General features: G+C 46.8%; 1 long non-coding RNA gene across 1 annotated transcript in view; it reads left to right on the top strand.

The window, feature by feature from the left end:
* The window catches only part of LOC132647161 (uncharacterized), a 51570-nt gene extending 28634 nt beyond the window's left edge, over window positions 1-22936 (top strand). Inside the window, exon 3 of the long non-coding RNA XR_009585456.1 lies at window positions 22332-22936. This is a non-coding gene — a long non-coding RNA (uncharacterized LOC132647161). The remainder of the gene's footprint in view (window positions 1-22331) is intronic.
* Window positions 22937-23245: the final 309 nt, after the last annotated feature.

Raw genomic sequence — 23245 nt, 5'->3', positions numbered from 1 at the left:
TGTCCGTTTCAGCAGTTTTAAGACTGCTTTTGTCCAAACCATGTCAACCCACTGTCTCTGCTTTGTGACTGTGGGGTGCAAAGGAAGTTATATACACTGAAAAATTACTCAGAGCCTGTAACCACCGGCAAGATGTTCTTCACATTTTTTTTTTGGTAGATTTTGCAGAAAATTTGCATACTGTTGGTGATTATCACTGAAAATATTTTGCGTATAGCTTCATGGTTTTTTTTTAAGATTTATTTATTATTTATGTATTTGGGTATTTTGTCCTTGTGTCTGTCTGCCACCATCATGTGAAGTACCTGTGGAGGACAGAAGAGGGTGTTGGATTCCCTCGGCCTGTTATTGACAGTTGTGAGCTGTGTGTGGGTTTTGAGAATCTGGGTCCTCAGGAAGAGCAGCCAGTGCTCTTTAACCACTGAGCGCCATATTTGTGTGTGAAAGCACACAAAATAATTACCGGGTTCGCATTCACGAAAGTTAGATTTTAATATGAATCCCATCCCTTTTCTAGATAGAGTAAAAGTACGTTTTTCTTTCCGTGTGACCTTCAGGCTTATCTTCTTCATATACTCATTGTCATTCTCTGTGTTGATCTCCTAAGTACCTGGCAAAGCGTGTCTTTTTTGTTTCGAGAAAATCTTGAGTTGGAAGCGACAGTCCCGCAAGCCTCTGTGAAATCCGTGCAAATTCAAGCAACAAACGTTGGCATGGTCCCAACATCCCCCATGCTCACCGCCTTGCATTCCTTTCACGGGTTCCATACATCGGTGGTGATTCATAGCGCTGTACATCCACACTGTACAGTTTTAGCAGCCGTGTCCATGACACTCCCTAGTCTGCTCCTGAAAGCCGCCCGGATATTTTGAGTACACATCATACGGTGATGAAGCAATGAAGGGAAACATCAGTCTCCCTCCTGTTTGGAGATCCCGATGAGTCTGCATTTCTGGGGAACGCCATCTGGCACGGCAGGAACACATTTCCCACAGCTAACTGAAAACTCCTCAGAGCCAAATGCAAAAAGATTACAACAAGCCATTCCACAATTGTGAACTGGCAGCGCTTCCTGGTAAATTTGGAAGACAGTTGAGACTGAATATGCCCAGCTTTAACTGGGCAGTGTCTTGGTTTCTTTTCTCATGATGAAATTTAGAAACAAAAACAAAACTCGGAAAAAAAAAAAAGCAACATAAGGAAGGAAGGTTCCCAGTTTGCGTGGTCCACCATGGCGGGGTAGTCACAGCTGCCGGAGCTGGACGCTGTTGCTCATGTTATGTGCACACCCAGAGGAGAGTGACTAAGGCCGTACCAGTGACAACGATCACCAGATGGTCTCCTTTCTGCCTGCAAAGGATCCCTCGCCCAGGGAACGGCGCTGCCCACGGTTAGGAGAGGTCTCTCACACCCGTAATCAAGGTGATTCCCCCCCCACACACACACACAAACACGCTACCAGTCTCCCAGGCGTGGCTAGGTTCTGCCCAGTTGTCAACAATTAGCGCTAGCAGCCGTTAGCGGAGCCCTCAGTGACACGATTCCGCTGAAAAGGGCTGGCTTTCCAAGCTTTTAATGAGCTTCGCCTGGAGAACGTTCTTTTTCTTCTGTGAGCAACCATCCCGTCGGCCTCTTAGACCCTGTTTGCTTTCCTCTGCGGGAATAGCCACGGTGGCTAGCTTTCATCCCAAGAGCAAAGTCCAAGGGGTCTTCGCCTCCATCCCTGCACTTGAAATTTTCAAAATTAAATGAAGCTGAAGTTAGAGTTTCACACTCGCAGCAGCCACATCTGAGGTGCTGGGGAGCGATGTGGTGGGGCAGGGCCTCCGCTCAGGGTCCTTGCTAAAGGAACTCCGAGTGGGTGCGCCGAGAGGTGGGAGGGGAGCCCCTGCAATATTGTTCACAGCGGCCACGGACCCGAGCAAATCTATCCCCCACCTCACCTGGCTATGGAAAAGCAATCAAACAACAAGAAAGTCTGCTGCGTCTCTAGTCTAAGGAACTTTCTATGTCTGTTTATTTTAAAATAGATACATAGCTAGACTAAAGATGTTTTATTAGGGAGAGAGGGGGGATATCAAGTTGTACCAGCTTTTTAATATTGTATTTTTAAGACGCGCGATAGATGCGATCTGGAGAGTGGCTCGGTGGTTTAGAGCACTGGCTGCTCTTCCAGAGTGCCTGAGTGCCATTTCCCAAACGCTGGCTTACAACCAGAACTCTAGTTCCAGGGAAATCTTGGGAACTGCATACACAAGGCCCGCAGACATACATGCAGGCAACACACACATATTAAAATAAAAACAAACCTTTTTAAAAAAGCAAATGGTACAGCATTTAGTAGGTAGTAGGTAAACAGGAAGCATACAGTGTGCTTGGGAGATGGCTCCGTGAGTGCTTCATGAGGATGAAGACATAAATTCAGTCCTCAGCACCCGCTTAAAAAGCCATCTGTGCAGGACTGTGGTCCTAGCAGGCAGGGGTCGATTGCCAGGCTGCCAGCCTGAACTGATGAGCTCTGGGCTCAATGAAAGACCCTAGTTTTGTCTACTTGACACAGCTAGAGCTATCTGGGAAGAGGAAACCTCAGTCGAGAAAATAAGAACTTTTTTTGTCAGACTGGCCTGTAGGTAACTCGGTGGAGCGTTTTCTTGGTTAATGATTGATGTGGGAAGGCAGCCAGGGTAACCTTGAGTGCTCTAAAGAAGCAGGCTGAGCATGCTATGGGGACCAAGCCAGAAAGAAGCGTTCTTCCCTGGTCTCTGCTTCAGGTCCTGCCTCTAGGTTCCTGCTTGAGTTTGGCTTGCTGTCCAAGGACATGGAAGCCAGATAAAGCCTTTTCTTTTCAAGTTGCTTTTGGCCACACTATTTTTTTTTTTTTTAAAGAAAGGAAATTTTATTTTGTGTGCATTAGTATGAAGGTGTCAGATCCTGTGGAATTGGGGTTACAGACAGTTGTGAGCTGCCACGTGGGTGCTAGGAGTTGAACCTGGGTCCTTTGGAAGAGCAGACAGTGCTCTTAACCACTGAGCCATCTCTCCAGCCCCCTGGCCACACTATTTATCACAGCAAAAGAAAGCAAACTGAGAGAGTCAACCTCTGACCTCTGCACCCAATGCTTGCATAGTATTTACATGCACCCACACACACACACACTAGGGAGTGGCTACCAGCGGAGGGAGACAGACAACCCAGATCAACCTGGGTCTGAGAAGCAGGCAAGCCTTCAAGTATTACTCCTATAATTAAAATTAACTTCAAAGAAGGAACCTAAGAAAGGGGAAGTCGTGACAGAAGTAGAAAGATGAACAAAGAACCCAATTAAATAGAATTAATTGCAGCACACATTTACAAAGAGGCTAAATAAGTTATCAAATGGCATAATATTTAATGCGAATGTCAAAAGTAATTCTTCAAAGAGAAGATACACAAATTACACGGTGGCCTCTCTATAAGCTGAAAATGGGAAATGCCAGGCAGCGATCAAAACTAATTTACAAAGCTTTTCGCCACCACTGCTTGGCCACCAGCCAAGGAACGTATCCCAAGCTGCTGCTCTTTCAAAAGCTCCCAGCCAGGAGACCATTGGTTCCCAGTCCTCAAGCTCAACATATCCTAGCCCGCACAGTGGCTGTTCCCACTCCTCCTTTTAGGCCGGGGCCCACTGTTCTTTTTCTTCCTTCAGCCTTCTCTCTTTTTTTTTTTTCACTGCTTAAAGGTATGTGTTGATAAATAGCAATTGAGTGACAGTACCAAAACCCATTTAGCCTTCCTCTGGGGGTGGGGACAGAGGCGGGGAAATGGCTGATAAAGTCTATAGGGCATGCATGGATGCATTCAGTTCTTAGTTAAACTCAAAATTACCCTAACCCCTCCTAAAACTGGCTAAATTAATTAGTCGAGAATGATAATTAAATTAGAAGAGGCCAGAGAATCATCTTGAACTCCACTGAAAAGCACCCTGAACTCAGGGCTTCGAGGAAGTGTTCTCTGAGTTGAAAAACCACATTTTCCTCAGTCGGGATTGTGGGTGCTGTCTAAGCTTAGGGTGTGTGTCTGAGAGCAAGGCACAAATGGACAAATTATTAAAAAAAATAGAATACTGTCAGCACAAGGACAGTGTGATTCATGCCGCAAATGATGGGCAGAGGCTGTTGACCTCAGAAAGGACAAAATGCGAGGCCACCCAGTGGAAGAACAGCACAGACAAAGCCCAGCAGACCAGGTCCTTTCAGGGCTGGCTCTGTGGTGCTTCCAGGCCTGCCTAATGCAGAGTGACCCAGAGGTTCTCACCAGAGAGACAAAAAGATGCCTGAAACAACCAGAATACAAAAGTAGAAGGAACGGAACGGCAGCGTCAGCGGTGGAGGGGAGGGGACGCCTACACAAAGAAAGATTCTAGACAGTATTAAGTCATTGAAGAGAATATAATCCTCCCACCCAGTATAGTAACACTCACAGATGTCGGCTAGCAGAACAGCGGTGAAACGGCACAGTAGGTGAAAGTGCTTGCCGCCAAGCCCGGCAACCTGAGTTCAGGACATGGAACCCACACGGAGGAAGGAGAGAACCAACGCCCGCAGCAAGCTCTTCCCTGACCTCCGCATGTGTCATGGTGTATGAGCCCACATACATACACAAAGGAACCCAAAACAAACAAACAAATAAAAATACCTCAAGTAGAGATACTGTCTAAGAAAGTGCAATTCTGTTTCTAAACGCCTCTGCCGTAATCACCAGCTGTCCCCGCTGCTGCCGCAGTCCTGGGAGCTGTTCCTCCTTACATATGGGACACTGAGCTTTCAGGACTGAAAGCCTTTCCCCCGCTCTGGAGCATGTGAAGACACAGGATACATCCTGGAGACCGGACTGTTAACGATAGCATGATCTAACTGGATGTTCAAAAGGGATTTAAAAAAAAAAAAAAAAGATTGCTTCATTTTATTGTAATTAAAGACATAGCAGGAGGGCAGGGACGTGGCTCAGTCTGTAACACAATTTCATGACCTGAGTTTGCCTTCCAGAAGCCACATAAAAAACCTGCACATGAGCCAGGCTCAGCAGTCAAGAGCAGCTGGCTCTTGCAGGGGACCTGAGTTCCGTCCCCAGCACCCACGCGGTGGCTCACAATCATCTCTAACTCTAGTATCAGGGAATCAGAAACCCCCTGGTTCTGACTTCCATGGGTACTAGGCACACATGTACTACATAAACCTACGTGCAGACAAACACTCACACAGAGGAAGAGAGAGAGGGAGAGAGAGAGAGAAAGAGACAGAAAAGAAAAATCTTAGCAGTGGGAGGAGGAAACAAATGGATACCTGGGGTGGCCGACCTAGTTTCCTTCACTGGTCCCCACGGGCATGGGGAGCCGCAAACAAGCACACTCTTACACAGAGATCTGGAGACGTGTGTCTTACACCGTTCCCTGTATTGACTCTGTTCTTGGACCCAGGGGCGCGTACACAGTTTATCCACTGACTGAGTCCATTCTACTAAATTGGTAAAGAGGAGCCACTCCATCGCCGTTCTTAGCGGCAACCCTCTGACAGCGCTGGCTGCCCCGCAGCAGACGGTTTGGTCCGACAAACTAATGAGTGCCCGGGCGAACGCTACCGCCGCCTCGGGTGTTCGACTTGGAGCTCCTGAAACCAGGCTCTGAAGCTAAGAGTTCTCGCCATCCTCAGACCTAGACAAAAAGAAAGAAAGAAAAGATGGGAAGGCGTAAAAGTGCGTGCATAGCTTAATTTTCTGTTAACTAGCATCCAGCATGTTTTTAGAGTGTTTAGAATGTTTTAGAAATCTAGTTGGGGCAAACTCTGGTCTCAAAGACGGATGATGAATTCCGTCCCTAGAACCCACATGGTAGGAGAGACCAACCCCTGCAGTTCCCTGACCTTCACCTACGCACAATGGCACACACACTTATACACACACGTACCGTAATACACAATAGTAATAACTAAAGCCAGTATTTAAAAAACCTAAATCTCTTTAGATAAAAGGCCATGTTTTGTGTTCTAAAAGTCCCCAGGCCCCACAGCCTGTGCCTTAGACTGTTTTGTTAGGGGCCATTGAATTGACTGCCTCCCAAGCTCCAAGCCAAGCTGAGACAAAGAACAAAGCATTATCCCATAGAAATATTTAAAACGTTGAAAAGTCCAAAATCAGGCGAGAGATCAACTAATCCTCAGCCAGAGAGGGCAAAATACGATAATGTCAAGATTTAAATAACGGAATTAACAAATCCTAAATGATAGGAACACACAAGAGTGTGCATGCTGTCCAAGCATACAGAAAACATGTAAACATCAGAATCTGTGAGGACAAATGGAAGCCAAGTGGTTCCCAAGGCAGAAGCTATAGAGTCAGCTACTTTATAGACGTACATAACAAATTACATCACGCTAATTTTTTATTTGTGTCTGTGTGTGTGCATGAGCATGCACAGGCAGGCAACACGTGTGCCACAGCAGCATTGTGGGAATCGGAGGATGGCTCTCTGGAGCCAGTTCTCTCCTGCCACCTTGTGGGACTGGGATTCAAACTCAGGTCACCAGTCCTATGGGCAGGCACCTTAACCTTCCAAGCCATCTCACTGGCCCTCAAGCTTTTATTTATCTAATTTTTTTTTAAAGAAATCAAAATACTTATAAGTCTTGAAAAAGAAATCATCCGAGGCCAGGCACAGTGATGCCCAGCTGGAACTCCAGCTTGCAGAAGCTGAGGCATGAGGATCTCAGGTTCAAGGCCAACTTGCATACTTAGGAGGATCTTTAAGTGGGTGGGAGTTAGGGGGAGGGAGAGAAACGTCCATCTTTTGAAGAAACTGGATCTGCAGTTTCTATAGAAAATGATAAAGAAAACATGCGCCTTCCAAAACTGAAAATATGTATATAGCTCTGAAACCAGAGGCAAAATCATAATCTTATATGTTTTTATTATGAGAGAATGAAAATGGGGTAAAGGGGTGGCTCTGTGGGTGATGTTCTTACTGTGCAAGCCTGAGGCCTGGAATTCAGATCCCCAGCACTGACATGAATGCCTAAATGCCAAGTGGACATGGCTGCCTGCAATCCCAAAGTACAGGAGACAGGTTTCTTGGTGCCAGCTGATTAGACTATCCAAACTGGGAACGTCTGGGGTCAGGTGAGAGACCCTATCTCAGAAAATAAAGGTGGAGAGCTGTGGAGAAAAGGGCCTCCACATGTCTGTAACCCACCCACCCGCGCCCACACATATTCTAGCGCACATACAAGTAGGCATGGACACCATAAGGAAGAAAAAAAAAAAGAAAAGAATATTTGAGAAAGGACCAAATGACTATAAACGGCAGATAACCAGAACGACTCCTGATGAAAACGGACATTACTGAATGAAACAAGACAGAGGGGGAAACAAAAAACATTAAATAAAACCATAATCTCGTGCCTTTGATAGAAATCGATAAAATAAAACTCTCTAGAGAGACCCGTCAAGGGAAATAGCATCAATTAAAATACCATTTTAAAATTAAAAGGGGGCTTAGACAGAAATACAGGGGGATAATGAGAGAATGTTTTGTCACTATCGTGCTAACTAAAATTTTTAGATTTTTTTTTTTTTTTTTTGAAAGCCAAAGTAGAGACTTGAAAGGAGATGGCTCAGCAGGCAAAGAAAGTGCTTGGCGGGCAAGCCAAGGAACAGAGTTTGGTTCCCCACATAAAATTGGGACAGATGTGGTGGCCCACCTGCAGTCCCAGCAAAGACAGGAAAATCCTGAAGCAAGCTTGCTAGCCAGACCAGCCGAAGGGTGAGCTCTGGCTTGAGGGAGAGTCACCACCTCAATAAACAGCATGGAAGGCAATTGATAAAGAGAGCAAAGGTCCATGCAAGTGCACATACATGCCATCCACTTGCCCACACACCTTTGAACACGCATGCATGCTACATGCATAAAAAGCCAAAATACACATTCGACTTGGCTTATTGACATACTTCCTAATTCGAAGTATTTCCTACAATCTCAGACCAAGGGCTGTGCCCTTGATAATGCCATGTTTGACTCATGTTATCTCTAGAGACCACAGAGCATTGCTGTTTTTTTTTTTAATAATGTGGAGTTTTATTCATTTATTTTTAGCTTTTTATGTCTTGTTTTGTTTTTAGTTTTTATGTGGCTCTCTTAAAAACTGAATGTCCTTTGCTTCTCTGTGCCCTGATACACCTGTAGGAATGTTGAATGGCTTCTTTCCGGCGGCTCTTTGGAAGTACTTCCCTAAGAGAACACTTGGGGTTGGTGCATTTTCCTGCTGGCTCAGTGCTGAAGCACTTACCTAGTACACGCAAGGCCTTGGATTCCACCCCCAAAACGTCCTCGTCATCAGGATCATAAATTAGTATTAGTATTTATGAAAATACACCACTAGTAGTACCCGTAGTTTAGAATGATTTCTGAACACCCTCATGGCCATAGCATGTTAGTTCTTTGCTTCTCGATAGATGCTACTTCCTTCATCTTCCAAAAAAAATAAAAAATAAAAAAAAGACCTAGCGGTTAAGAGCACCGGCTGCTCAGGCAGAGGACTGAAATTCAATTCCCAGCACCCACATGGCCACTCACAACAGCCTGTAACTTGAGTTCCGAGGAAGTCTATGCCCTCTTCTGGCCTTCATGGGCACTGCGTGCATGTATGTACGCAGGCAAAACACTCATGCACACAGTCTTAAAAGATGATCAAATAACAATCAAAATGTGTTCATCCGGGTAATTACTTGTGTTTTTCTAGAAAAAAAAAAATGCATGAATTTAATTGTGAGGCGTTTCACTAGACACTGTCTTCCCATTTGCTCTGTAACAGCACTTACATTTTGCATTCTTGGTGCTACGTTTTGAGCTGTCTCTCTCTTTTCTGGTTATTCAGCTCAAGATTTATCTTTCTTCAGATTAATTTTCAGTAATGTGTACAGATGTGTGTAAGTGGACTCAAACCTGGGTCTTCAGTGAGAGCAACAAGTGCTCTTGACCCTGAGCCATCTCTCTCTCCAGCTTCCTTTCTCTTTTGTTTTGTTACTCCTTTCTTTCCTGAATCGTGCTTAGAAACTGAATTATACCATTTCTGCTCTGCAGGCCTTGTCAAGATTTTCTTTGCAGACTGTTAACATCCTTCATTACTATAAAAATTCCACCAGACCATAAAAGATGTGTTCTCTGTTTTATATTATAGCACTTGACACAAAAGTACAAAGTTGACCTTTAAACATATCCACGTTTGGAATGGATGCAGCCCACAGGGAGAACGGACTGTAGCTCGGTCCTTTGAGGGCTTGTCTAGCATGCAGGACACCAGAAGCCCAGGGCTCCATCCTCAGTACCACATAAACTGGGTGTGGGGATGCATACCTGTCATCTCAGCCCTTGAGAGGTGGAGGCAGGGGAATCAAGGTCAGCTGGGCAATGGTGGTGGTGGTACCAGCCTTTCATCCCAGCACTTTGGGGAGCAGAGGCAGTCGGATCTCTGTGAGTTCAGGGCCAGCCAACCCTGTCTTCGACAAAAAGATAAAATAAAAGTTCAAGGTCACCCTTGGCTATTTAGCCAGTTTGAAGACAGCCTGGACTGCACAAGACCCTGCTACAACGTAATTAAGCAGGGTAGGTAGGCAGGCAGGCAGGCAGACAGACAGACAGACAGACAGAGAGACCTTTAGATCCCCCAAACCTTTCCTTTTCATTTCCTTACTGATTTACAAGTTGGGTCCTTAGAGCCTGCTTGACACTGTTCTTGCTTTCAGCTTCCCTGGAGTTCTGCCCTCTTTGTCCTGACTCAGTGTCTCTGTTTGTCTTGGTTGTCTTCATTAGTCTTGGAGCCAACTTCACCTGATACTGATATCCAGAAGCTTACTCCCAGCTGCCCTTTTTCTGCTATGTCTTTGTTCAGACATTTAATCCCAGTCTCACCGAAAACTGGTAGTTTTCTTAGTTTCCAGCCAAAAGCTAAGTTTTTACTTTAAAGTCATTACGTTTTTATTTATTTTAGGTGTATGTGGGAGCGAGTGTGCAACTTGTGGGAGTCAGTCCTTTCCTTGTGTCATGTGGGTCCAGTCTCAGGGACTGAGCTCAAACTGTCAGGTGTCAAACGCCTTCATCCAGCCAGCCCAGGAGCTTTGTCTCTTTGCTTTTGTAAGAATTGCTTTTCCAACTATTCTTTTTTTTTTTTCAAATGTGTATGGTTGTTTTGCCTACATCTGTGTCTGTGTACCACACATGTGCTTGGTACCAATGGAGACCAAAAGATCCCTGGAACAGGAGTTACAGATGAGTCAGTCATCATGTGGGTGCTGGGAATCAAACCCAGATCCTCTGCTAGAACAGAAAATACCCTTGTTCACTGAGCCATCACTCTAGCCCTGAACCCTTGATTTTGTTTTGTTTTAGTGCATGTGTCTGTGTGTGCGCGTGTGTGTGTTTGCATATGTGCTCATGAGTGCAGGCTGGAGATCAAAACAGAGCTCTTAAAGCTGGAGTTACAGGCAGCTGTCAGCCCCTAGTGTGGTTGCTGGAAACAGAACTCGGGTCCTCAGTGAGAGTAAGAAGTGCTCTATACCCCTGAACCGTCTCTCTAGCTCCACTAGCCCAGGTTTTTATGTTTTTGAACCAATCTGAGTCTCTCTCTCTCTCTTTCTCTCTAAATTGATTCTTTTGGGGGTTTAAATTCTAAGTTCATTAATGAGAATTCCAAGTATGCTTAGTCAAACCTGTGCTCTCTCACACTTCCTGTGCGTTCTATGATCTGACACAAGCGATGTTTGCCTTGCTGTATCCTATATTTATGCATGTATGTCCCTTTAATCTTTGTTTTAGATGGCTTTTATCCTTTTAGAAAATTTGTCTGTTCCCAGAGCTGTTAGTTTTTGAAAAATGTTTATTGACTCAAAAAAAAGTGAAAGAAAAATGGTTGTGCTTGCTGGTAGTCTGTAATGTGACTATTTTTACGTCGGGGACAGGAGGAGCAGGCAGCAAAGAGACAGAGGCAAAGAGACTCCCGGGCTCTGCTTCTGCAGTTGAGTTAAACCCCTCCCTGGTAGACTTGGCCTGGGTGTTCCTTTCTGGGCCTTATTGGGTGACTCCACCCTCCATCTGCTTACTAGGTGTGGTGAGGAAGAAAGCAGACAGCAGAGTGTCTCTGCCTGCCAGACAAGCCACAGTTCCCACAAGCTGGTTGATTTTCCTTGGGTTCCTCTTCTCTCTGCTCTCTTTTGAGGAAGGCAACGGTAATAGCAAAGTCCCTCTTGACAGTGCCAGACCTGGGTGACTTTTGGCTCTTCCTTGGGCCTACCCAAGAGCAAGGGGCTGCTAGTCTCCTCACCTTTGGCTTCTCTCCTCCCTTGCTTCTTAACTAGTTGAGGACTAGTTCCGGGGTTGTCACCCTTTTCCATCTGTATTGGTCACTTTTCCTATGGCTGTGACGACATACCTGAATGAAACACCTGAAGGGAGGAGGCATCATTCGGGCTCACAGTATGAGAGGGAATAGTCCATCATGGAAGCAAGAGGTACAGGGGCTAGAATAGCTTGCAGATGAGGAGGTTCCATTCAGTCTACGATGAGGAAGCAGTGGAGCTGAAACCTGTAGAGGATTAGAACCCATAAGCGCTGGTCCCCAGAGACCCACCCCTCTGGCTAGTCGCCTACTCCTCAAGCCTCCACCACCTCCCCAGTTGCATTAACATCTGGGGACCAAATTTCCCTTTGAGAAATTCATGTGTAGATATTTGTCTCAAGTTAATAATGACAGAAGGGCCTAACAACTCCTCTGCAGGAATCGTTGTTGGTGTTTGGTTTTATAAGAACAAAGTCAAACAATCTAAATAGACAGGAATAGAGAACTACTGGAGAAAGTAACGGGACAGCTGCATAGTAGAATATATATGTCCACTGGTGATGTGAGCATTGGTTAAGGAACCTGCCCCTTACTTTCATAAAGCCAAACATAGGTATGCTGTGCTCATAACACACTACGCTGGAACAAATCATTCTCACCAGCATCGTGTCTGAAACCATATGAAAGAAATGTGTCAAGGGACCTCTTAGAAGAGAGTGTGAGGTGACAAATGATCCCAGTAAGTGTCAGAACCATTTGACCATAGCCAAGGAGAAGAACTGTTTCATTTACTCCAGCGTAGAAGGTGAGAAGAGATGGGAGAGGGTGAAGGGATAGGTCAGTGAGGCCTCAGAACATCTCCCAGCTTAATGGTTAGCTGGGAGAGCATCAAGAGCTCAGAGGAGCCATTGTCATCAGAATGACAGCTTATGACAATGCACGATGCATTATTAAAATCAGCTCGGGGGAGAGATGCACCAGGCTTAGCTTCCTGCACTTCATTCCCTGGTGTTGACGATGGGTGACCCCAAAAACTTAAGTTAACATGGCCAGGGCAGCCAAGCCACACCTCAGCATCCATGGTGTCTATTCAGGGTCAGTTGTCCAGTCTGTAGTCCCTGGATTTGTGTAAATCCAGAGATATAGCATGGCCCAAGGGCTCTATCATAAACCACACATGAACTAGTAGACAGAGCCCCCCCCCCCAAGAGCTGATTAAGACTCCTATCAGACAAGATAGTCCAGGACCTAAGAGGTTACTTCCCGGGAATGGACCAAGGAGAAGTCCTTCCTCTGAACTGTTGAGGGGTTTGGCCATCTCAGGCCCACTGAGTTACCGCTTCCTTGAAGGAAGTAGAAGTGGAAGCAGGGAGCTGAGTGTCAGAAGATCTGTGGGTGTGGTGCCTGGCCAACAACCCTCCCAGAAGAACAGGCTGTGAGAATTCCTGAAAAGGATTTACTCTCCAGGGTCTTGGTAGAGATCTGTGAGCAGGCAGAGTTTTGCGTCAGAGAAGTGTTTGCCCGGGGCAAGGGTGATAAACAGAAGTACCAACAAGCCAAGGAAGAAGGCACACATCGGATGGAATTGCACATGTACGTGGATTATAATATTAGTGGACAAGACTTGGAGGTGGAGAGGGCATTCTGATGGGGATGAGCAGCCAACAGAATATATGTGTGTATGTATGTAAATGTTTGTGTGTGTGTGTGTGTGTGTATAGTGCTTAAATATGGGGTTGTGTGTACATATGTATATGTATGTGTCTTAGTTAGAGTTTTATTGCTGTGAAGAGACACCATGACGAAAGCAACTCTTATAAAGGAAAACATTTAATTGGAGCTAGCTTTTAGTTTTCAAAGGTCTAGTCCATGGTCATGATAGCGGAAAGCATAGCAGCGTGCAGACAGACTTGCTGGAGGGGCTGAGAGTTCTCCATCTTGATCCTCAGACAGGCAGCAGAAGGAGACTGAGTTGCACACTCGGTAGAACTTGAGCATATATAAGACCTCAAAGCCTGCCTGCACAGTGACACACTTCCTCTAATAAGACCACACCCACTCCAACAAGGCCACACCTCCTAATAGTACCACTCCCTATGGGCCTATGGAGGCCAATCACATTCAAACCACCACAGTGTGTATATGTGTTTATGTACATGTAGTGCTTATGTGTGGGTATGTGTATGCATGTGTTCCTCTACTTGGGTGTAAACGCCATGTCTACATGCATATGAGCACCGAAAGTCAAACTCAGGTATTGCTCCTCAGCTGCTGCCTACCTTGTTTTCTGAGACAGGGTCTCTCCCTGGTACCTGGGGCTTGATTAGGCTAAGCTAGCTCGCCAGTGAGCTCCAGGGATCTACCTGTCTCCACCTCCACACTGCTGGGACTACAAAGATGCAACACCATGTTAGTTTTTTAACATACACCCTATGTCAGCTCCATAGCCTCACACACACACACACACACACCCAGCATACATTTTAAAACATTATTCCATTTGCTTCACTTTGGGTGGAAAGCTACGCATCTGGTTGTCCTGAAGACACGGGGAATCCCAAATGAAGTGGAGGCCCCGTGAGCGTTCCTGAGAAACACAGGACTGAAAGAACGGTGTGGAGGGAAGGGCACACCGGGAATGAGCCGTAACTCCCGCACTGACTCGCTGACCTACCTGGATCTTTCAGTTCACTTTTACTAACCAGAGCCAATCCAAAGCTTAACAGCTTAAAGCTGCAGTGCTCCTAATCGCCTGTGAGTCTGTGGGTCGGCAAGGTGGTTTCTCTGCTGGGCTGGACTTCTTCAGGCATCTGTGGCCAACTGCAGGCTAGAGACAGCAATTCTGCTGATTTAATAAGCTGGCCTCTGTTGATGCCCCAGCCTCAGCCAGAAATGGACTTCACTCTAACAGGCATTTCCTCCTGAGAAACTGCTCTGGCCTTGGTTGTGTGGTTCCCAAAGAGCAGGTATGTGTGGTCTCTTGCAACGAGGCTTGAAACCAGGCTTGGAACCCTGCCTGGTAGTCCATGTGGACAGCAAGGCTAATGAGAGAGAAAAATGGATTCCCCTTCCAGTGAGAGGGGCTGCTCTCACTTTGCAGAATGACAGTGATGTGACAGGAAAGGAAGACTGAAGAACTCTAGACATCCTGCCTCCACATGTGGGCAAGCTCTTGGGACCTAAACAGTTCTCAGCGGCTTTGTCTAGACAACAGAGGCAACATTTCTTTTCTTTTTTTTTTTTTTTCAAGGTGATAAAGTAAATTTATTTTTTTTTTATTTTTTTTAACTTTTATTAGTTACACTTTATTCACTTTGTATCCCCCCATAAGCCCCTTCCTCCTCCCCTCCTAATCCCACCTTCCCTCTCCCTTTTTCACACATGGCCCTCCCCAAGTCCACTGATAGGGGAGGTCCCTCTCTCCTTCCTTCTGATCTTAGTTTATCAAATCTCATCAGGAGTGGCTGCATTGTCATCTTCTGTGGCCTGGTAAGGCTGCTCCCCGCTCAGGGGGAGGTGATGAAAGAGCAGGCCAATCAATTTATGTCAGAGGCAGTCCCTCTTCCCATTACTATGGAACCCACTTGGACACTACACTGCCATGGATTACATCTGTGCAGGGGTTCTAGGTTATCTCCATGCATGGTACTTGGTTGGAGTATGAGTCTCTGGAAAGACCCCTGTGTTCAAAATTTCTGGTTCTGTTGCTCTCCTTGTGTGGTTCCTGTCCTCTCCAGATCTTACTATTTCCCACTTCTTACGTAAGATTCCATGCACTCTGCCCAACAGTTGGCCATAAGTCTCAGCATCTGCTTTGATAGAAGAGGCAACATTTCTCATCACAGAATTTAACGGCTAGCTCACGGGGAGGTCCTGTTTCCAACATGATGGCTGTTCTTCTCTGCGCTTGTCTTAGTTTTATTGCTGTGAAGAGACACCGTGACTACAGCAACTCTTCTAAGGGGAAACATTTAATTGGAGTTAGCTTACAGTTTCAGAGGTTTAGTCCTTTACCATCAAGGTGGGAAGCAAGCTGGTGTGGAGGCAGGCGTGTGCTGGAGAAGGGGCTGAGAGGCCTGGATCTACAGGCAGCAGGAAGAGACAGTGACATGCTAGCCAGGCTTGAGCCTCTGACACCTCAGAGCCCGCCCCCTGCTGATGTACTTCCTCTAACAAAGTCAATCTCCTGAGAGTGACACTCCCTATGGGCCTGTGGGAGCCATTCTTATTCAGATCACCGTAAGGATCCTTCTTCTTGTACATGCATTTTTTTTTCTTTTGCTTTCAAATCAACATTTCATTCTCAGAACCAAACTCATTAATCAATACCGCCATCGCTTTAAACTGCCCTGAGTACTGCGTTCTCCTTACACCTGTCGACAGTCATCCCCACAAGTTCTCGGCTGTGAAAGATGTCTTTGAGTCTGTCCACAAGCTCAGCAACCATCTGTATTTCAGAGGTCGACTTAGGGAAGAAAAATTGCGTTTGCTCCGTGCAGTAAATAAGGCCTCTGTGACTCATCTTCCTCCCTCGGGACACTGACTCCAAACTGGGTGGAATGGCCTGAAGGGAACCTCACGAGGCCTCCACTGTCGTCACTAATTCTGTGCCTTCCCCTCGGAGCGCTCCCTCTTCTGTCTCCATGGCCACGGTAAGCCGCACTGAGATGCAGTGGGCTCTGGGTCCTGTTTCTTGTCCCCTGAGGACAAGTCATTCTTCGCTCTGCCTTCAGGTCCGTGGTAACTGTAGGTAGAGACAGCCCTGGAGACTGGACAGCACTAAATGCCTTGGTAAGCAGCTCTCCTTTCTGTGCATTTCAGTCCTGATTGGTGGAGAAAATTACAGTTTGCTTTCACAGCTTCTCTCCGACTTGCTAGCTTCCCTTTTCAGCAGAGTTTCTCTCTGAAGAGAGTGTCAGCCCCACCTCAGTGATCCTGCAGTGTTTCATTGTTTTTGTTTTTATGTTGGCTCTCATGGCCCCTGATACTAGCTTCATGGTTTGTTTGTTTGTTTCATGATACGATATGTTTTCTTCAGAACAACCACACTTAGCCATTATACAGGGCATCGATAAAGAAAAAAAATATCCTTGTATAAAAAATCAGTGGATGGGCCCAGAGGACAAAATAAAGAGGGAATACTTTATAAAGAGCAGCTGTGCAAGCTCTCCTAAGGAAGGGAAAAAACCTTATAGATAAAAAAAATAAGCTCTCTTTCACTGGAGAAAAAAAAATTCTGAGCAGAAGACCTAGTTGTAAAGTGTTCCAGTAGGATGCACAGAGCCCCGAGCCCAGTCCCCAGCACCACATAAACCAGTCGAGGTGGCCTGCGTCTGTGATCTCAGCACTTAGGAAATAAGAGACAGGAGCGTCAGAAATCGGAGCTTGGCTTCCTATTGAGTTCAAGGTCGGTGTGGTCTGCCTAAGACCACAGTGTCAGTAACAGCAGCAGACACCTGGGCTTGCTGCCTCCTGCCTTTAACTAAGTACTTCCGGGTGGGTTTAGTGTCTCCTGACTGTAAACCAGCACTCAGGAGGTTGAGGCAGGGGACCGTGAGTTCAAGGCTATCCTAAGCTACACAGGAAGTGCCTGTCTGTAAGTAAATAACAGAGAGTTACCTCCCTCCCATTAGATTCCCCAGCAGTTTGATGAGTCAGCCAGCCAGCGTCTGCCGCCGGAAACCCCATTACCATGTGTGCAAGATCTACGCCTCCCGAGCTTCTCACCTCGGGCGGCGCTGTTAGGTTCGGGGGCTCTGCTGTCCTCTCTGGGGAAGGACTGGGTACCAATGACTCCCAGTCATGCTTTGCCAGATAGTGCTGCTCCCCACAGGGGCGGCAGAGGAGGAGGTGGGGTGCTAGTAGAGCTGGGGGGTGAGAGTAGCAGCCCCAGCCACAGGAGCAGCTCAGAGGAGGAGCTGAAGCAAGGGCATCAAGCATACTGAGCACCTAATGGAGGCCCAGGATCCGGCTTTGCGTTGCCCTAGTCCTTGAGTGCGTTCATTTCCCACCACGACCCTGAAGCAGCCAATGTTTTTTTTTGTTTGTTTGTTTTTTTTGCAGCCAATGGTTTTGTTTGCTGTTTTGTTTTCTCAATTTCACACACAGATGTCTTTGCACCCAGCGTTCTTTAGCGTCCACATTTCACAGATGAGGACGCTGGGGCTTGATGAGGGGATGATGAGAACGGGAGCAGTACACAGGTGGGACTCTGCCGAGCTGGGAAGCTTAAGGCTCGCCGTGACTTCCCGGTTCCTAGTCTTCCGAAGGCGGTGTGCTCTGCACCTTTTGGAAGGCGCCGGGAATGCTGCTTCAGCAGTCCTTGTGGAACTGAAGGGAATTCTGAGGAAGCTTGAAGTTTAAATGATGTGTGAGCCACGTACAAATCTGCTTCCCTGCCATCTGCATTTCCCAGAAATTCAATAAAACAGCAGAGAACGATCCTGCCTCTGCTCCATCTCCAAACACCAGCCGCCCTCCCACCCCCGGGGCCCCACCAGTGCTATCCGAAGCCTCTCGCACTGAAGAACCGAGATTCAGATGGAAAAGTGCTGGCACAAGGTTGAGCAGGGTTCTCTAATAAAGACACTCTGCATCACACATCAGCTGCTGCTGTTGCTATGGTGACAGCCACAATTTCTACCAGACAGCTTGGGTCCGCAGGGAGGGTGGACCCTGGGGGGGAACAAGTGTATTTCTCCAACCTGTCAGGCCCTGTCACCTTTCCTGTTTCTCTCACCTCTCCCACTCCCACAAGCCCCCCCACACTTCCTTCCATGGGCTGACAGGGCCACTGGCACCCCCAGGCCATCGTAATTAGCATCTGGCTGGGAGCCCAGAGTTCTGGCAGCACATTCCTCACTTTCCTTGCCAGCCAATCTCCTTTCCCCAGCATCCCTCCAACAGCTCTGCAGCAGCTGTGCGCCACGGCCCCAAGCACCAAGGTCACCTCAGCACCAGCAATGACGAAGCATCCCCTTCCTCCCCGGGTGGCACCAGCTGATGCCTCGCTGTTGTCTGAGCCGTTTGGAGGTTATAACCTTATGGTTACGGAAAAAGAAGCTACCTTTAGGAGGGTGGGCGAGGTTAAACTCTAGTTCTTGGAGGGGTTAAGAGATGCATTCATCTGGCTGAGATTCATCAGTTAGGTTCAGGGAGAGAGACGGATAAGAGTAAGATATCTCAGAAGGTCGAGGAGGTAATCAAAAAGTCTGTGAGTGTCAATATGCCTTGAGTCTAAGGGTACCAAAGAGGGTGGTGGTAATCACAGCCAAAGAGAGCTACTTGTTACCGTGACAATGGCGATGCTTACAGAAGCTGTGTTCCAGGCATTGTAGTGAGCACGATATGTGGAGTCCTCCCATTGACTTCGCATGTAGAAACTATGTGGAGCTACTCTGTCCATTTCGCAGAAGGGAACAAGGCCTGGAAAAGTCAACTCTCCCTCCTTAGCAAGAAACCAGATAAGCCCTGGAGGGGGCATGCCCTGTGGGATGATTCCCCCCTCGTTTTCTGAATCCAGTGTTACTTACTAATGGGTGGACATAATGCAGGAAGTGGAAAATGTTAAGAGACATAAGAAATGCAGTTTCATGGTACCAGATTGGGGTCTGGCTAGAAGAACTAAAACAGCTGGAAAAGAAACAAGGGATGTTTGGTGAAATCAGAATACAAACTTTGCAGTGAGATAGCATAAGGGAGCCACGTGACCCTTTCTTTGAGTGTGATCCTGGTGTTGTGCTTATGTAGCAGAGTATTACTTTTAGGTGACGCAGGTCAGGATGTCTGGGGGAGACGTCTAAAGCCTTTCAGTTGCTGGAACAGGCGGTGGTGTGTTACAGGCACATACATGTTACATAGCAGGTAGGACAAAATGTTGACAGTGGTTGAATCTAGGAAAGTTGAAAGGATGGAGCATGGTGGAGAGCTGGTAGGGGTGGGGCCACGTATCCCAGGAGAGCTGGCCTGTGTCCCGGATGATATTACATCGAAACATCCAAAGCTTGGATATGGGGGGGTCAATGAGGTGGCTCAGTGTTGCTCAAGTCGGGGGACTTTGATCTCCTCCTAGAATTCATGCAAAGGTGAGAAGACAAAACCAACTCCACAGCATTGCCTTACACACACACACACACACACACACACACAATAAAAAAATAAATTAGTATTAAAAGGCCGGATACCCCTGAAGGGTCCATCACCAGGTTATCAATAGTATATCACCATATAGGCTGTCACAGCATTTTCTCTCAGCTTTTTGCACGTATGAAAATATTCTTTAAAAAAAAAAAAGAGCGAAAAGGGAAGCTAGGAAAGGCGGTTTATTAGCACAACAAAGCTCAAGGTCATACAGCTGCTGTTTCAGAAGGAACTCACACCTCCGTCAAGTCCTCTGACTTCAAAGCTCTTCCTGGAGAGAGGTCTGCACTCACCCCCGGGTGGGTGCCTGCTCTGTGGGGAGTCACAGGTTGTAGCAGCAACAAAAGGACAAGCAGAAAATTCACTCAGAGCTTCCACAGTTCCTGACGCGTCTTTTCTAAATGCTCAGTTTCAGGTATAAGACCATTTCAGGTCAAAAAAAAAAAAAAAAAAGACTATTTCAGTTCAGGTCTGATGTTTGTAAATGCCCACTTTTTATCTCCAGCCTATAATTCAAACTCAAGTTAGCGCGGCTGAGCACGGCATCGCCACTCACTGACAGAGCACACTCAAGGCCCTGGGTTTGATTCCCTAGCACAGAAGAACACAAAATGAATGAATAAATAACTACAGTATTGAATGATTCCAGGGAAGCTTCGCACGGATCTCCTTAGAAAGGGACTTGGAGCGTGACGAGTGGTGTGTCCTTCCCTCGCTTCTGCAACAGAATTACACAGAAAAGCGGGTAAATGCCTCCAAGTTTTGGTTGCAACGGATGGTGCAGCTTTGTAAACCAATCCTGGCAAGCGTTATTTATTCTCTTAACATACCCTCCCCACCCTGCGCACCACACACACACACACACACACACACACACACACACACACACACACCATGCGCTTAACCGGCACAAGCAAGTGAAAACAGTTTCTCACAAAGGGTCACAAGAATGTAATGGAAAGGAAACTAACACAGCCCAATTTCTTCAACCGACACTACCGACTCCACAAGGTCGTCTGAGTCCCCAAGAGGAAGAAAGGAAACGAAGAAACAGAAATTCGGCAGGTGGACAGGGGTGATATTGGAATGGGCGGAAATGTACAGGAAGATGTTTTAATTTTTTTCGTGAAAAATAAAATCAAAACCGTGACTATCAATGCACGCCACTAAAATGCAGAGGGGAACTAGAGCGATCCTTGCTAAGAACAGTTATGTTGATGTGATTATCTGGAAAATGGAGTAAAAATGAAAACAGCATTGCCAGGGGTGGTCCTTGGTCGCACAGGCCAGTGCTCACAAAGCTGTTTCCATGGCGAATGCCTGAAGTTCCGAGGGTTTCAGGTAGCTCTAGATCCTGCTGTCTTGGCCGTGGATGCATTTTATCTAAACGAAGATTTGTTTCAGGGGCTGGGGAGGTGTTCGGTGGCAGCCTGCTTGCTGTGCACATGTGAAGACTGGAGTCAGGGTTCCTCAGCACCCACATAAAAAGCTGGGCACAGTGCTGCCCACCTGTATTACCAGAGTGGAAGGGAAGGGTTGTGGAGACAGGGGAGTCCCAGGCTTTGCAGCTGTGTGGGGTGCCAACTCCAGAGGGATCCATCTACAATTCAGTCTCTTCACCCATGGCTCAGGGAGCATCTCAGAAGAGGAGGCCAGAAGACAGTAAGAGTCAAAGGACCAGGAAGTCTGTTGTGGGACTGCGCCCATTAGAAAGGAGCGGGAAACCATACGTGATACCACATCACTGCCTAAACAAGACCTGAACGACGACAGCAACAGGGGACGTGATAAAGTGTGAGGGGGGAAATCTCACAGGGCCCAGGAGCTAATGACTGCTGAGAGAGAGAGCGTGAGAGCACTGGTCCTCTTCAGGGATGAATCCCCTAATTGGTTATCCAATAGCATGTGGTCAGCCCTGAAACCATATACATACAAGCGATACTGAAGAGTCAGCAGGCTTATTTATATGTGTATGCATATGTGACAATAATAAAGAGAAAGAGGACATGAGTTTGAGAGGAAGTAAGGGGGGCATAGGGAAAGGTTGGAGGAAGAACAAAGAAGGGGCACATGATATAATTATGTCTTAAATAATTTTTTTAAATTTTACTTTTTATATTAATTACAGTTTATTCACTTTGTATTCCAGCTGTAGCCCCCTCCCCTCCCATTCCCACCCTCCCTCCTACTGAAAATTTAAAATTACACAAAAAAGCAAAACAACAACAACAACAAAACCAAGGTGGAGAACAATCAAGAAAGCCATTGTCAGCCTCTGCTTTTCACATACATATACACAGAGGAGAAAGGGAAAGAGGGAGAAGAGGAGGGTCATTTTGGGTTCTGAACATTAAGTCTCTGTCTGCTGTCTGTCTTCTGGGAACCTCTGCTTCCCACTGTCCACTGGACATTATGCCACTTCCTGTCACGGAGCCCAGGAGGACAGGCCACCCTCAGCTTTTCTTGCCTCTTTCTCCACACATCATGAGCAGCCCTGATCACCTGGCCTAATGGAACCATGCATTAGGAGCAAAGCAAAGAGGGAGGGCTGGCAGCCTCCCAGACAATAGATGCTTCCTGGAAGGACATTTCATCTAGATTAATGCCTCCCACCCTTGGCTTGTGCCCACAGGATGTAAACACTTAATAGTGATCTGCACTCACTCTCTCCATCCTTGCCTCTCAGTGGTACCACTCTCTTCTTCCCACTCCCCATCTCCGAGGCTCCTCTCAGCAGGCAGTGACCTTGTTTCTATACCAATGGAGGCACACTGGTGTCCTGATGTGTGTTCCATTTACCAGGAACACATTCTTCTCTCTCTGCATCCACAGGAATGGCTTTAAAAGCGACCACTGCACCACTGACTTCTTCCTGTGAGGTGACATCACTTCGGAGGTCCTCCACTGCTATCCATTCAGCTCCCGAATATCACCTGTTGATTCTTCAAGTCCTTTTAATTTCCATATCAAGAATTGAACCTAGCGCCTTGCACATGCTAGGCAAACCCTGAATCTCCGAGATACATCTCCAGACCTTTAAACAAATGGTTTATTGATTGTTTGTTTGTTTTATTGAGACAAGGTCTTACTGTATAGCCTAGATGGCCTAGAACTCACCTATGTAGACCTGGCTGGACGTGAACACACAGAGATCTGCCTGTCTCTGCCCCCTGCATGCTGGGATTAAAGGTGTGATACTACGTCCAGACCTGGGTTTTGTTTGTTTGCGTTGTTACTTTTTAGGGTTTTGTGTGGCTGGTTGGTTGGTTCTTTTTAAAGTTAGGGTGTCAATGAGTTGTCCAGGTTGGTGTTAAACTCTCTCTCAGGGTCAGGCAGGTCTTTTACACGTCTGATCCTTTCCCTCTGCCCTCTGGGTAGCTGGGATGGTAGGCCTCTGCCCTGGTGGATTCCTTAAATTCAACACAGGTTTATCGCCTTTCGCTACATCTGTTCTCCTTCCAACTTCCTTCCTGAGAAGAAAAGCACCAGGACCCACCAGGTGCCCAACCTTGAGCTTGGGAGTTCGACCCTCAACTACTCCCTTTCCCTAACTCACCAGTGTTCAGTCAGTCACAGACTGGGAGGCGTCTGCCACTGCTTTGGTGTTTGTTTGTTTGATGTTTGGTTTTGCGCTTTTAGCTCCTTGATGGCCTCAGCTCGTCTCCGCCGTACTTCTGACTTCAAGAGGGCTTAACTTTTCTCATATGTTTCCTATTTTGTTGCTGATACATAAACATGATGCCAGG

The sequence above is a fragment of the Meriones unguiculatus genome, chromosome 14 (genome assembly GCF_030254825.1).
Source record: "Meriones unguiculatus strain TT.TT164.6M chromosome 14, Bangor_MerUng_6.1, whole genome shotgun sequence".
Classification (NCBI taxonomy): domain Eukaryota; kingdom Metazoa; phylum Chordata; class Mammalia; order Rodentia; family Muridae; genus Meriones; species Meriones unguiculatus.
Note: the sequence above shows the minus strand (reverse complement) of the source record. Positions and strands in the feature narration are given on the sequence as shown.